The sequence below is a fragment of the Rana temporaria genome, chromosome 1 (assembly GCF_905171775.1).
Source record: "Rana temporaria chromosome 1, aRanTem1.1, whole genome shotgun sequence".
NCBI lineage: Eukaryota > Metazoa > Chordata > Amphibia > Anura > Ranidae > Rana > Rana temporaria.
Genome location: NC_053489.1, coordinates 208,756,410 through 208,772,614, shown reverse-complemented (window position 1 = coordinate 208,772,614; position 16,205 = coordinate 208,756,410).

The window sequence follows — 16,205 nt, the reverse complement described above, 5'->3', positions numbered from 1 at the left end:
AAAAAAGGAACTACAAAACCACTAACTAGCACGGACTCGGAACCTTTACAACTTCCGACACCTTACCCCTCGTCACCCTCTCCGCACATAGGCACTCAAAGGATGTCAGTGGCCTAGCATACAATTCCGCATCTGATAGTAGACCTTAAGTAATGTGACAATTGAAAGGCAGACCAAGAGCTCAGGGGGGGGGGGGGGGGGCTGTGAAAGAGTAGAGCTTGCATAGACCTCCAACCCTGCGGGGAAGTAAAGTTGGTTATACCTAGTCCTATCAACCCCCGGAGCTGTTTATTACTTTGCCCAGGTGTGAAATCTGAATTCTGATTCACTGGTGTTAATGGGGATGGATAAGGAGAGAGGCCATTTGGTGAAAGTGTTTGGTTGAGGACTGCAATAGTGGCCTTGATTGTAGGATGCCTCTTTAATCCCCGATAGTATTTGAGCGACCTACGGGAGCGATGGAAGAGAAATCGATGCGGCTTGTTCACTTGCACCCAAAGTTTGGTCTGCGTGGTGGTGCACCATGATGCCACTCTAGACAGATGTAAAGCTCGATAATACGACATCAGGTCGGGTAAACCGATACCCCCTTGAGATTTCGGCAAGACTAAGAACGAGTAATGAAGTCTCACGACTTATTTAACAGTGTCCGACATGAGAGATAAAAAGGCTGAATTAATTTAATGGGTATCGCTTGCATTAAGTATAGAATCTGGGGAGCAGCATCATCTTTAAATGCATTACACCTCCCAAACCACGTAAGGGTTTACCATAGTTGAAAATGTGATCGCATTTTCGATAATGGACAAAAGTATCTCCATATAGTGAGGCCGGATCCGGGGTCAATTTAACCCCCATGTATTTAAAAAAAGACTGTACTCATTTAAATCGGTATATGCCTTGCATCTTAACAATAGACTCCCTAGGGAGCAGGATACTCATCGCTTCATATTTCGCATTATTTATAGAAAAATTAGAAAGATCACCATACCGAGCAAAACATTTGAGTATATATGTTGGCAAAATCTCGGGGTCGGTAAGAAAAAAAATAAGGTCGTCTGCGTATGCAGCAATTTTATGCTCCATATTTAGGACCTGAAATCCTCTGATCAAGGGGTCTGATCAAACTTTACAAAGAAAAGGTTCTAGGGTTAGCACAAACGTTATTGGAGAGAGCAGACAGCCCATTAGAGAAATACTCTGATCATGCTCCATTGACAAACACAGCCACTGTAGGACCAGTGTATAGTGCCTTAATTTGTTCCCCCAAGCCAATGTCTAAGGGTGGATCCTAAAGAATTGCCAATCTACCCGATCAAAGGCCTTTTCAGCGTTTGTTGATAGAAGCAGAAAAGGTCGGCTCTTTGTGCGGTGTGGATCAGATCTATCGCCCTAATAGTATTATGCCTGGCCTCTCTGAGGGATAAAGTCTGCATGAACAAGGTATGGGAAGTGTGGCATTAACCTATTCGCTAAGATTTTTGAAAATAATTTTAAATCTGCATTTAAAAGTGCTATAGGCCAGTAGTTCCCACATTTAGTGTAATCTTTATCCTGCTTGGGGATCACAATAATGTGAGCCCTCAATGCATCCTCTGTTGGCTTACTGTTGGCTGAAATGAAGTTGTAGGCGCGTAAAAAATAGGGAGAAAGAACGTCCTGAAAAGTTTTATAGTAAAGCCCCATACATACTATTTAATTTTCTGCAGATTTTTTTTCTTCAGATTCACCAAAACCATATAATGAGGTCAAACATTAAGAGTTTCCATTTGTATGCAATCAGGCCCTTACACTACATGGTTTTGGTAAATCTGAAGACAAAATTCTGCAGAAAATCTAAGTGTGTATGGGGCTTTACTAAGGTGTAACCCGTTTGGGCCAGGGGCCTTCCCTAATTTAGAGGATTCTATTGCCATGGCCATTTCTTTATTTGTTAGAGGCAATTGCAGGAATGGAAGCACCTATAACAGAAGTTTGGGTATACCCGATGAAGTAAAAAAAGATTTCAGATCTGCCTGGGTTAAACCTTGCTGGGTTTGAGTATTGTGAAGATAATAAAGCCTCCAGTAAAAAAAATGAAATTCCTGAGCTGTAGAGGCCGAGTCTGACAACTTAGTGCTAATGCTTAGTTTTGGAGAAGATGCAAAAAGTGTTCTCTGAATGGCACCTGTGCCGAGCAAGTGACCTCCTGTGTTCACTTAGTAAGCAGCAGGGCAGCCACTTGGCATAGGACCTGAAATCTACAATCGCTGTAGTAGTGGTGTTTGCTGCAGTGATTTCCATTCTCTATGGAGATTAGCCAGGTTTACTGCATGCTTGCATATATGGATCTAAGCTGGACCGATGTAACTATTCAAAATATACACCTAATGGCACCCAAGCGCCACTTGCCAACGAATGTGCACTTTAGTGCACCACAGTGCACTGTAACGTACTAACGTGTTGTATGGTCAAACAAAAAGTACTTGCACCTTTTTTGGTGCGTTTCAACGTGCTAGGGAGCCAACTTAAATGAAAGGGCTGCACTGACACAATGCAAGATAACACGCTTTTTATTTTTAATTTTTTTATTGCATACCACAAATATGTAAACCTAGTCTTACAATGGCGTTGGGAAACCTGAGTCATTTTTGCACACCAAGAGCATTTGATTGTGCATGTTTGTGTGGTTATTTTACCAAGCTTCCTTTCATTTTTGGACTACCTTTAATACCTCCACATTGCAGACACGTAGAGGTAACTTTAAATGACCACTAAATGGCAATATAAATTGTGTGTATTTAAGAAAAATCTGAACCATGTTTATATACATATTTATATATACATATTTTTCTTTTGGTTCTTTACAGTGTTAACTTTTTTTTTATATGGCACTCCTTCCATATTTCACTGGCTATTTTTTGTTTTATTAAAGACTCAGAGCCTATCACTCTACATACCATGATGTAGTATTGTATAAATCTTATCCGTGTGACTATTTAAAACTTGTTTTTATAACCGACAGTATTAATGTTTTTATACTGATATACTTATTTTTTTTTATTTTGTAATATTTACTTCTAACCATTACTTGTGTATTACCTCTGTTTTGGTGTTTACTAGCTTTCTTCGAGGTGGAGGACAAGGAGTGCCAGGCATACTATGTTAATGTTTGATAAAGCTACATAATCTACCCAGTATTGCAGTAATAACCCAAAGAAAACCAGACTGTTATGTAACCTCTATTTACCTACAAGTATTGTAAAAAAATAAATAAATGCCTCCATTTATAATCGGGTGGAAACTGATTGTGTTTATTATTGCTTTCAGCCTCTGTGGTAGATTGGGTATAACATGTTTAGAACCTTTTTTTATAAATTGTGAAGAGTGAATAAACTGTAAATGTGCCCATTTTTTTTTTTTTTTTTTTTTTCCAGCTGATCAATTTTTCTGTTTTGCTGCCAAGCCAAAAGAATGCCCCCATTTTAGTGATTTTCTTGTCTAAGAGCTTTACTGTATATTTTACTGCATAAATTATGACAACCTCAGTCAGCCGATCCTTGGGGTCGGGGTGTCGGCACCAAAAAGCTATACCTCACCTATAAAATCAAAGTGTACGCTTGATCTGTATACCTGCATTGCTGCTTAGTAATGCAGCTACAGGGAAATATCTAAAAAGCATGCTTGAGGATTATGTAGTGGTCACTGTTGAAGGAGCACCATTTTTTTTTTTTTTTATAACTTCTCTTTCTTAAGGTATATAAGAGTAGATGATTACAAAACAGGTCCTATTGGGCGTTCCCAGGCCCGAAAAGTACATAAACCACAATTTACTGGGACAGCTAAAACTACCCAATGCAAGGACATTAAATAAATAAATAAATAAATAAATAAAGATTGAAAAAGTTATGTCTCTGTATGGAAGTCGGTAAACTTAAACCCAGATATCCCACACTTCATTACATTTCTTAGGGCAACCTTGAGATAAATAAGTTTCCTTGTAAAGAGGTATCATCGAGTTAACCAAGAATCGGCAGCAATCTATTGTAGGTGCCATTGGAGCACCATTTTTGTCTGCTTATTCTTAAGAGGTGGACTGCATTGTGTGTGTGTGTATGTATATAATCTTTTTTTTTTTTTTTTTTTTTTTTTTTTTTTTTTGTGGGTGAAATGCCAAGCTTCTCCAGACTGTCTGTGTAGTTTGCCTATACCTCTGATACGAGCAGGCAGTTTAGTGAATGACGAAAAAGCTCAAAAAATTGCCTAGAGCGCTTATCAGTGCCATGGTAGTTCATTAAGAACTACAAGTCATCTAGGGCAAAGGCTGGATGGTACTTGTAGATCATTGACACAGGGATCTTTTTTTAATTGCGTCAGCTAGTGCTGCAAGAAGATTCTCAGCCTGCTGTCGGAGGGGAGCAGACAGTTGCTGAACATGTTACACCCTAAATATGGGTGTAGCATGTTCAGAAAGGTTTGCTTATCCTTTAACACTTGTGCTTTTGTGTGGCACTGTTTTTAGATTCAGTTTTGATGTGCTTTATAATGACGTGTTGTCATCCATGTCAAAAGTCTTTGTTACACACATCAACATATATTTTTACATGTGTGAACAAGCCCTTAAAGGACAAGTAGGGCCAAAGCTCATTTGGCCCTACTTCTCTTGGGATCACAGGAGTGCACTTTGTTCTACAGTCCTGATCAGCGGGTTTATGAAATCGCGTGACCTGGTGACGAAACACATAGGGACAAGGCTTGGATGATGTCATGCATGAAGTGCTGAACTAGAACTTTCTATGTACCTATGCTGTGTGTAAATTCCATGTAGTGATGCTGCATATGCCTGTATTCACTGCTGTGGTTTAGCTAAAGATTTAACGTAATAGTGACATGTATACTGCAAGTAGAGGATAAAGGTGAAATTGGTTACATATTGGAATGGTATCCAGTTTAAAGATTCCTGTTGGTGCAGATTAATATTTGAAGATCCCATGTAAATGGACAAATGTCTTTTTTGTCCTAGCGTATATATATGTGGATCAAAATCGTCAGTTGAGATTACATCTGGTGGGGGGGGGGGGAAGCTACGGTGTGAAGTAGCGGTGGCTTACGCAATATTGGTTGATGGGAAGGATCATAGAAAAGACTGATACAAGACATTTTTCTGAAAAGGGACTTTATTTTTTATTTCTATTCCATGTTTTCAGTTGCTCAGAAAATGCATGTGTTTACTGTGAGAAGAGTGTTAACAAGTATAGACATTCGTTTTTTAATGCTATATTGCTTGAAGGATTCATTAGAGCCGCACCTTAGTGTTTGTTAATATTAGTTTTCTCTGCCTTGCAGAAACCACTCTTTGATTCTATCAGAGATATCACCTTAGATTCTTGCTAGAAAAGTCTCCTATTTGGTGGGTCACATCAGTCAGACGTGTTTTTGAATTGACAGACCTTTCTTGTAAAGAACCTTTCCTTATACTTTTACAATGACAAGATTTTATTACGCCCAAGGCCATCTTTTCTTCCAAAGGCGGCTTCAGAATTCCACCTCAATGAAGACATTTGTTCTGCTATCTTTGTGCTCTGCTTCTAAGCATCCAATGGGAGTCTCTACATAGCCTGGATGTAGTCACAGGCATTAGTCGATTTTGACTTCTCTGTAACCTTTGTATCTTGGTGTGCAGTACAAGACACAGGCCACCCTTCCAAAGTAATACTTGTTTTTGCATTGCAAAAAAACATTCAAGGAAGTAGGTTATAGGGAAGGTGCTCTAGATGGCGTGTCCTCAAAAGCTTGCCAGTGCCTGATCACCTGAAGGTGCAAGCCTATAATCTATGGTGTATGCATAAGTAAAGTTACATGCAAGTCAAACTTTACTTTTTTTTTTTTCTTTTTTTTTTATGTTGCATCCCGTGATTTGCAGTTTTCTAACACATAGTGATTAGGCTGTCCACCAAATGTTATAGGATTTTAAGGCTGGTTCAAACCAAAACGTGGTGCAAGAGATATGCATTTCTCACACTACATGAATGCTCTGCTCTTCTGAGTGTGTGTGTGCCAATGAATTAATTGCACCCAAATGCAGTTTGGTGTAATGTGTTCAGAAAAAGTAGTGCTTGTTCCGGTGCAATTTGCAGCCCATTCAATTAATTGGGCTGCGCAGCAAACACATGCTACTGCATGCCTTTTTGGTGTGAACCGGCCCTTAGCCAAACGCTAACACCACACAGGGATACTTATTATAGTCAAGTTTTATTAAGATCTTTGTGCGTGCAGTAGTTTGCCCTGACCCAAATTAGATACATGAAGGGGGGCAAAAAAACACCACACAAATTGGTTATATTCAGTAAATTAAAGTGTTCTGCAGCACCCTGGCGTGTTTCAGTAAAATTACTAAAAACCTCTCCAACTAAGCAGGCATCTGGTTAGATTGTTCTTGCCCCCAGTTAAAAAAAAAAAGGTTTATGACAGCGGTGCCAGTTAAGTCAAACATGCATGCATCTGCTATAGACACTAGAAAAGCTGTGTGGGACGCCTGCCTGTGTCCTGCCAACCGATGTCATCGGTTGCTAAGGGCCGGTCTGATGCCTGCACAGCTTGCTGGGATGCGCATTGATGGTTTGTGGGATGGGATGCGATGCTTCCTGCTCTTCTGTCGGTGTATCTGGGGAGGTACAATATCTCATAAGTGAGTACACCCCTAACGTTATATCTTCATGTGACAACCCTAAAGAAATTACACTTTTCTACAAAGTAAAGTAGTGGGTGTACAGCTTGTATAATAGTGTAAATTTGCTGTCCCCTCAAAATAACTCAACACACAGCCATTCATGTCTTAACCGCTGGCAGCAAAAGTGAGTACACCTCAAAGTGAAAATGTCCAAATTGGGCCCAAAGTGTCAATATTTTGTGTGGCCACCATTATTTTCCAGCACTGCCTTAACCCTCTTGGGCACGGAGATCACCAGTGCTTCACAGGTTGCAACAACGACATTGCGGAGCTGGTGGATGTTATGTGATAGGATTTTATGTGGCAGACCAACACAAAGTGGCACATAATTGTGAAGTGGAAGGAAAATAATAAATGGTTTTCAGAATTTTTTTACAAATATCTGAAAAGGGTGGCGTACATTTGTATTTAGCCCCCTTTACTCTGATACCCCTAACTAAAATCAAGTGGAACCACCTGTGTGTCATTTAATCTCGGTATAAATACAGCTGTTCTGTAAAGCCCTCAAAGGTTTGTTGGAGAACCTTGATAAACAAACGGCATCATGAAGTCCAAGGAACACACCATCCAGGTTTGGGATAAAGTTGTGGGGAAGTTTAAAGCAGGGTCAGGTTATTAACCACTTAAGGACCGAGCCTCTTTCTGAGTTTTGGTGTTTACAAGTTAACGTTTTTTGCTTGAAAATTACTTGAAACCCCCAAACATAATAAATAAATATAAATATATATATATATATATATATATATATGTATATATATATATATATATTTCTAATACCCTAGAGCAGGGGTGTCAAACTGGCGGCCCTCCAGCTGTTGCAAAACTGCAAGGCTAACAGTTACAAGCATGACTCTCATAGGCAGAGGCATGATGAGACTTGTAGTTTCGGAACAGCTGGAGGGCCGCCAGTTTGACACCCCTGCCCTAGAGAATAAAAGGGCAGTCGTGGCAATACTTTTTTTCACGCCGTATTTGCGCAGCGCTCTTGCAAGCGCACTTTTTTTTTGGGAAATCGGAACAGTTAGCCCAATTTTTTTAAATTGTGAAAGATAATGTTGCGCTGCGTAATTTGATACTCAACGTGTCATACTTTAAAGTTGCACCTGCTCGTGGAAGGGTGACAAACTTTTGCCCTAAAATAAATCTCCATAGACGATGTTTAAAAAATTCTATATAAAGAGCATTGGGCGGAAGTGACGTTTTAACGTTGCTTCCGCCTTGCAATGATGGGCAGACGGGTGGGGGCCATCGTTCCCTCACTCGTCACACATGTCAGGCTAGGGAGAGGATCCGATTGCCTCTGCTTGCGAGTGGCGGAGGGCACCGGACAGGGAGGGCCGCTGCCGATTAAAAGTGATCTAGTGGAGAATCCGCTGCAGAGACCACTTTTATCTAGAAGCGGACCACCTGCTCTTGAAGAGGATTCAGGGGGTTATGGCAGCCAGCTGCTACCCTAACGGTATTCCTCTTCAACGTAGTAGCGATGACCGACGGCAGGTGGTCTGGAAGTAGTTAAAAAAAAAAAAAAAAACAAGCTTTGAACATCTCACGGAGCACTTTTCAATCTGTCATCTGAAACTTGAAAAAGAGGCCACAGGACAACTATTAGTCTGATGCCACGTACACATGATCGGAAATTCAGACAAAACCGTGAATTTTTTTTTCCGATGGAATGTTGGCTCAAACTTGTGTTGCATACACACGGTCACACAAATGTTGTCGGAAATTCCGAATGTCAAGAACGTGGTCACGTACAACACTACGACGAGCCGAGAAAAATTAAGTTCAATTATTCTGAGTATGCGTAGGATTTTTGTGCGTCAGAATTGCATACAGACGATCAGAGTTTCCGACAAGTACTTTTGTTATTTGAAAGCGCTCTCTCAAATTTTTGTCGGAAATTCTGATAGCAAATGTCCGATGGAGCATACACACTGTCGGAATTTCTGGCAAAAAGCTCACATCGAACATTTGTTGTCGGAAATTCCGATTGTGTGTACATGGCATCATACTCCACAAATCTGGCCTTTGATGGAAGAGTGGCAAGAAGAAAGCCAATGTTGAAACAAAGCCATTAGAAGTCCAGTTTGAGAGAAGCAATGTGGTGGATATGGCAAACACGTGGATGAAGGTGCTCTGGTCAGATGAGACCAAAATTTAACTTTTTGGCCTTAAGGCAAAACACTGTGTGGCTGAAAACTAACACTGCACATCCCCCTGAACATACCATGGGGATGCTTTTCTTCAGCAGGGACAGGGAAGCTAGTCAGAGAAGATGGGAGGATGGATGGATCCAAATACAGGACAATCTTAGAAGAAAGCCTGTTGGTCTGCAAAAGATTTGAGACTGGGGGCAAAGGTTCACCTTCCAGCAGGACAATGATCCTAAACATACATCCAGAGCTTTAATGGAATGGTTTAGATCTGTCAAACCATGAATCGGACCGAGATAAAAGTACAGTTAAATCAAACTTGTTTAATAAAAGTAAATAGAACAAACGTGATCAAAACATAGACAAAGTTCGGTAACCAGAATGGATAGTCAGACAAGCCAGAATGTCAGGAAGCCAGGGATCAGTGTAGTGGAACAGCAATCAGGATCTGGAGCCAGAAGGAATGTCTGCCAAACAAAGTCTTTAACAGGAACGCAGGAGTCTCTGTGATGTTGACCAAGGTGAATGTATAGATCATCTTGGCTGGACAGCTAAAGTAGGCAGCACTGACGAGCAGGAAATCATCAAGTGAGTCACTGTGGAGAGATGGGAGCTGGAAATTAGCTGACAGCTGAGCGGCCAGCTCAGAGAAGGTTACATCAGCATGTAGACTAGGCCACCAGAATGTTTGGGAAATGGCCCAAAAGAGTTGATTCTTCCCAGGGTGGCCAGTAGCCTTGGGAGAATGGCAAGTCTGGAGAACAGCAGTACGGAGACTCTAGGACAGTGATGGCGAACCTTGACACCCCAGATGTTTTGGAACTACATTTCCCATGATGCTCATACACTCTGCAGTGTAGATGAGCATCATGGAAAATGTAGTTCAAAAACATCTGCCATGGTTCGCCATCACCGCTCTCGGACAAAGCAGCGGTCACAAGGTTTCTCAGGAGGAGCATGGACCTGAGCGGCAAGAATTTTGTCACCCAAAGGAGAAGCGAGACTGGTGCGAACCATAGCAAGAATACGATCAGGAGGAATCGCAGGAACCAGAACTGACTCCATCTTGAAAGTGGAGAAAAATTGTGACAAAGCGTCAGCCCTTACATTCTTGGTACTGGGTAAGAATCGGACAAGGTAATTAAAACCTGACAAGAAAATAGCCAATCCCGCCCTTCTGGGAGAGAGGCGTTTAGCCTCAGACAAGAATGTGAGATTCTTATGGTCACCTGGCCTTCAGGAGAAAGATCAAGACCCATCTCTTCTGAGGGCCCAGGGAATGGATACCAAGCGCCCAGAGGCGATTCAGTTTGCATGTGTTGCGCTATATAAGTTTCTCACTCAGTAAGAATGAGAACCGGCACAGTGGTACCTTGGAGGAGAAGTCTCCATTCTTTCAGGGCTAAAATGATTGCCATCAGCTCTCTGTCACCAATCTCGTATTTGCACTCCGCAAGTGACAATTTATTGGAAGAGTAGCCCCAGACTCAATTAGAGCCTGGATCTCGATGGACAACTTGGCCCAAGCAAGGGTAACCGGAACCAGGGCTTATCCTTCTGGATAACTGGGGACGTAACAACGCCACCTAAGGTCTGTCCATGACAGAGACGTGTGAAGCCCAAGTGCATGGGTTCACCTTCACTGACAGACTCTATAGCAGGAGGCATGGAAAGTGAGGGAGGCAAGGGTGGGACTGCAAAGCTTGGAGCCAAAAGTACAGTAGGCTTCCACAAGCACTCCTTAAAGAAAGGTCTCTCTTGGAGTCTGGAGTCAATAAGCAAGCATGGCAAACAAGATCAACCTCTCCAGCTCAGTGGATATGTCTCGGGCTGCTATGTCATCTTTGATGTTATCCGAGAGACAGTGAGAAAAAGCCATGGGGGCTCATTGTTTCACGCAACCTCTGCTACCAGGATACGGAAGTCAATGGTGTAATCGGCAACAGTTCTCGTACCCTGTTTGATGGACAGGAGGCTTTTGTCAGCAGAAATGGAGCATGCGGGAACATCAAATACCCTTTTAAAGGAAACTACAAATTCTGGGTAACTCTAGACAACGTGTTTTTGCATTTCCCATAGAGGGTTTGCCCAGGCCAAGGCTCTCTTAGAAAGCAAAGATATTGCAAAACTGACTTTGCTTCTGTCTGTGAGAAACGCCTGGGGCAGCATCTCAAAGTATATCTCCAACGGATTGAGAAACCCTCTGCATTGAACTGGATCGCCCCCAAATCGCTGGAGAAGCGGAGCAAAACCATACATACCTCTTTATTGAGGTAATACTCGAGGTGGGTGCTTGCACAGAGACTGGGGCAACAGCAGGGACGATGGTCTGCAACACAGGTTCTACCAGAGGCCACATTGGGAGATTCCAGGTGAGCCATGTGATATAGGCGTATCCAACGCCATGGCAAATGGATCAATGTGGTGATCCTGCTCATCCAATCTACCAACAAGTGGATTAACTGCATCTTCTGAATTCATGGCCTTAAGCCTATTGTCAGAAACCATAAATCGGACCAAGACGGAAGTACAGTTAAATCGCACTTGTTTAATAATAAAAGTAAATGGAACAAACGTAGTCAAAGTTCGGTAACCGGAACAGAGAGTCATACAAGCCAGAAACTCACTGACCAAGGGATCAGCGTAGTAGAACGGCAAGCAGGATCTGGAGCCAGAAAGGAATGTCGGTCAAAGTCTTTAACAGGAACGCAGTGGATAGTCTGTGATGTTGACCAAGGTGAAGGTAGAGATCATCTGGGCTGGACGGCTTAAGTAGGCAGGACTGACTAGCAGGAAATCAACAGGTGAGTCACTGTGGAGAGATAGAAGCTGGCAATTAGTCGACAGCTGGACGGCCACCTCAGAGAAGGAAGGGCTGACGAAATCAAAGCATATTCATGTGTTAGAATGGCCCCGTCAAAGTTCAGACCTCAATCCAATTGGGAATCTGTGGCAAGACTTGGAAATTGGTGTTTACAGATGCTTTCCCTCCAATCTGACAGAGTTTGAGCTATTTTACAAAGAAGAATGGGCACAAATTTCACTCTCTAGATGTGCAAAGCTTGTAGAAATATACCCAAAAAGACTTGCAGCTGTAAGTCTGCTTTCACACTGAGGCGCTTGGTACGCTGGAGATAAAGCACCTCTATTTTTAGCGGCGTTTTACCATTATGTTTGCTGCGACGATTTTCGTGCGCTAGCGGCGAGATTTTAACCCCCGCTAGTGGCTGAAAAAGTGTTAAACCTGCCTGCAAAAAACACTGCTTTGCTGCGTATTGGAGGCGCTAACCTATTGATTATAATGGGCAGGGACACTATAGGAGCAGTATTTTTACCGCGCTTCAGAGGTGCGGCTGGCAGGACTTTTTTAGCGTCCCGCCAGCGCAAGGCTCCAGTGTGAAAGCCCCCAGGCTTTCACAATGAATAGAAAGGAGTGGCTCTTTCAGGGCGCATTGCAGGTGCTATTTTAAGCGCAATAGCGCCTGCAATGTGCCTTAGCGTGAAAGCAGCCTTATTGCTGAAAAATAATGTTCTATAAAGTGTTGACTCAGGGGGGCTAAATTCCAATGCAAGTCACACTTTTCACATATTTCACTTCACAATTATGTGCCACTGTGTGTTGGTTTATCACATAAAATCCCAATAAAATACATTTACGTTTTTTTGTTGGAAAAAAATCAAAATGTGGAAAATTTTAAGGGGTATAAATACCGTTATCTTTTTTTTTTTTTTTTCCTGTATATGTGTGAAATGTTAAAAAAAAAAAAAAAAAAATTACAGTAATTTATTGGGCTGATTGTGTTGGTTGGGTACCTAGGCTAACTTTGTTAGACTTGCTAACAAACTGGACTTGCGAACGTGCTATTGGAATGGAAATTGTATGTAAGGGACTTACTGTATATTAGTGAAGTATGAACAAGCAACATATAGACTGCATTCACACCTGAACGCGACGTATTGTACCACGATTTGCTGCGACAAATTGCAGCGTTTTGTCGCGACAAAACGCTTAGTTTTTTAAGCCTGACATACGCCGGAGGGCTGATTAACATTGTTGGCTATGCCGAACACGGAAAGCCGCCTGAAAAAAAGGGTCCGGGACTTGTTTTGAGCTTCAGGCGTACGGCGTGGAGATGTGAACCATCTCCATAGCCGACAATGTTAAATCACCCCTCCAGCGTATTGCAGGCTGCAATAGCGTCGGGCTTCAGGCGTTAAAACGCCTAGGTGTGAATGGAGCCATACTGCCCAATAGGTGGATATATTCTGGCCACTTGGTTACTTTTGTGATAAAGGACATTGCTGGATGTATGCATGCACGGACAATAGGCCTCAAATAAACACAGATCCATCTTTGGAGTTCCATGCATTTGCCTGTGTGCAAAAGCTCTTGGGCAAGATACAGCTTCTGTATTTTTTTATTTTTTTTATATTGGTGGAGACAGCAGCACCAGCCTGGAATGAAACATTGGGGCTTCTGTGCTGCAATGCTAATGTGCCAAATCTGAGCTTAGCTCCAAGTGAAATCTACCCTTTATTGGCAGCAGTGTTTCCAGGAACTGACTGTGACTAGTTCCAAGTCATATTGAGCATGTGTCGGAGGAGATGGAATAAGCTATTAACATTAGTGATCTATCTCCATCTCCTAGAATAACAGTGTATTCAATATGGACAAACATCAGTATGTGGTATACTCATGCCATGATTTCAATCTGTTGTGCGAAGAAAGCAAATTTTATATAACAGCAGAGTCTACCCACTGCACACATTGAATATTGAAATATCAAGCTTAATGAGGAGATCAATAGCCACACGTTTAGCAAAAAATACTAATTGCTTTTTAACGGGTACTGTGGCCTCCACTCACACATTTGTGTATATCTGAACAATAGTCCTCTTTTCCCGTAAATATGACTGTGGGATCTGACTCATGTCCAGACACATGGAAACGGCAGAGACTTGCAGAGTTCAGCCTATGTAATAACGCCCCTGGCAGCAAGCAAAGCAAACGCTCCCAATGGAGCGACAGCAGCAGGAAGCCCCAGTGTGTCAGTAGTAAGAATTTAAAGGCACATAGAAGTGCGAACGTGCCAGCTAAAAAGGGGGAAAACATACAGAAATGTAGCACTTAAGTATGTGTTTGTGAACATGACAACTACTCATGCATGTGCCTAGTGCTCAAAAGACAAGCCGCAGTGGGGGTGCGGAGAGAATTAACCTTTTACAGTGATGGAAGCCTTTCAGAGATGCTAGAGAATTGATTGTGCTCCTCCCTGATACTCGTCTCCGCTCCATAGCAACCAACATTCACATCTCATGATTTGTTCCTGTCCATTGTGGAGCGTAGTGACCGATCCCGCGTGTTTCACACTGTGTGAGGGCAGCCTTGTAAAAAAGCAGCAACAAACACATACACAGTCATTTTCAGTAAATGTTACTCCATTTAAGGATCTATCTCTTGTCGAAGTTGCTCAGGATTTATCATATCGCTTATAAAACTAAATCTAGGTGTGCCTAGTGCTCAAACCCTAAACAGAAACAGGAAGGCAGAGAGAATTAACCCTTACAGTGATGGAACCTTGCAGAGATACTAAAGCATTGATTGTGCTCGACAGCTGCTCCTCCCCTGATACTCGTCTCCACTCCATAGCAACCAACATTCACATCTCATGATTTGTTCCTGTCCATTGTGAAGCGTAGTGACCGATCCTGTGATTCACACTGTACGAGGCCAGCTGTGCAGAACAACAAGAAACCTACATGGCAATATCCAATACATGCAAAAAATGCTATTCTGTTGTTCCATGTTCTAGGCTTTCTTCAGTGATATATATACCTTGTAAAAGGTGCACTTATACATGTGCTTGATCTGTGATATATAGGTGTGCGCAGGTGGCACATCCTAATCCATGTGTGGTGCCAATTCCACCTACTGCCCTGTTCACCCCCCCCACCCAACAGTGCTGCTGGATTCCCTCCTGTCCTCCCCCCAGCTGCTGTGAGGGGTGTTTCAGGATGGAGAGCTGGGGAAGGGGCTAGTAAATATGTAAGATACCCCCCCTTTTTTTTTTTTAAATGAACACTCGCTCACTGTCCATTCATAACTGAAGCATAGTAAACTGCATTTACTATGCTCCGGTTCGTAAATGAACAGGAAGCCACTCTGCACAGAGCACTTCCCATCCATTCACTGCCCCCATGCAGCTGAGGCTGCAGACAAAGGCATGTGTGTTTTTGAGCTTTAGGGTGCATACCTTAATGCAATAGGCTGCGCACACTTGTGTGTGTGTATATATATGTATATTGTGTGTGTGTGTATAATAAAAATAAATTCTATATATTTATTTATTTAGTAAATGCCTGAATGGGTATCATGGGCACTCACAACATTTGACAGGAGGGGAGCATGTGTCACAAGCAATTTAATGCACAGCCAACATTTCAGATGTGCACAACCTTGTATAGATTTGTGTTTCCCATGAGCACCAAAAACGATCATGGACATATTAACCGACCATCATGCTGCTTTTCAGTGCATAAATTATACCTAAGATATTTTTGGTTGATTATTACCAATTGAAGTCCAAGCCTTTTCTGCCACTTTTTGTGTACAGGTTTAAATTGGTATTTTTTGCTAGAAAATTACTTGGTTAGTTATTTTTAGGTCATACAGTATTTGTGCAGCATTTTTTAAATGCAATTTTTTGGGAAAAAATACACTTTAATAAATAATAATAAAAAATGTTACGCCAAGTAAAAAGATACCCGACATGTCACACTTTAAAATTGTGCACATTACAGTACTTAAAAATCTCCATACGTAATGCTTTATTTATTTTTTATAGGTTACCTATTTAGAGTTACAGAGGAGGTCTAGTGCTAGAATCATTACTCTTGCTCTAACGTTCGCAGCGATACCTTGCGTGTAGTGCTAACAAGGTGTACCTATGTGTGCATAAACAACTCTAGTAATAGAAATAAGGATGACAGGTCCTTTTTATGGAGCAATCTGGGGTCAAAAAGACCTAACATCTCTCCTTTTAACTTCTAAAAGCAAATTAAGGGCCAGTTCACACCACATGCAGTCCAGCGCTTTTTTTTTCTGCATCAAAAACTCATGGAAAGTAGGTTGCATGATTTCAAATGGCATAGTTCATACCAGTGCGGTCAGAGTGTTCCAGTTTCAGAAATAAAAGTAGAACCTGCTGCATTTTTCCTGCACTAGACTGGAATGCGGTAAAGCGCATAATAAACGCACCGCAATAAACTGGAATGCATCAAAAAAATGCACCAGACCCCAGCAAAGTCTGAAAAAAACAGAAAAAATCATCTGGAATGAATCT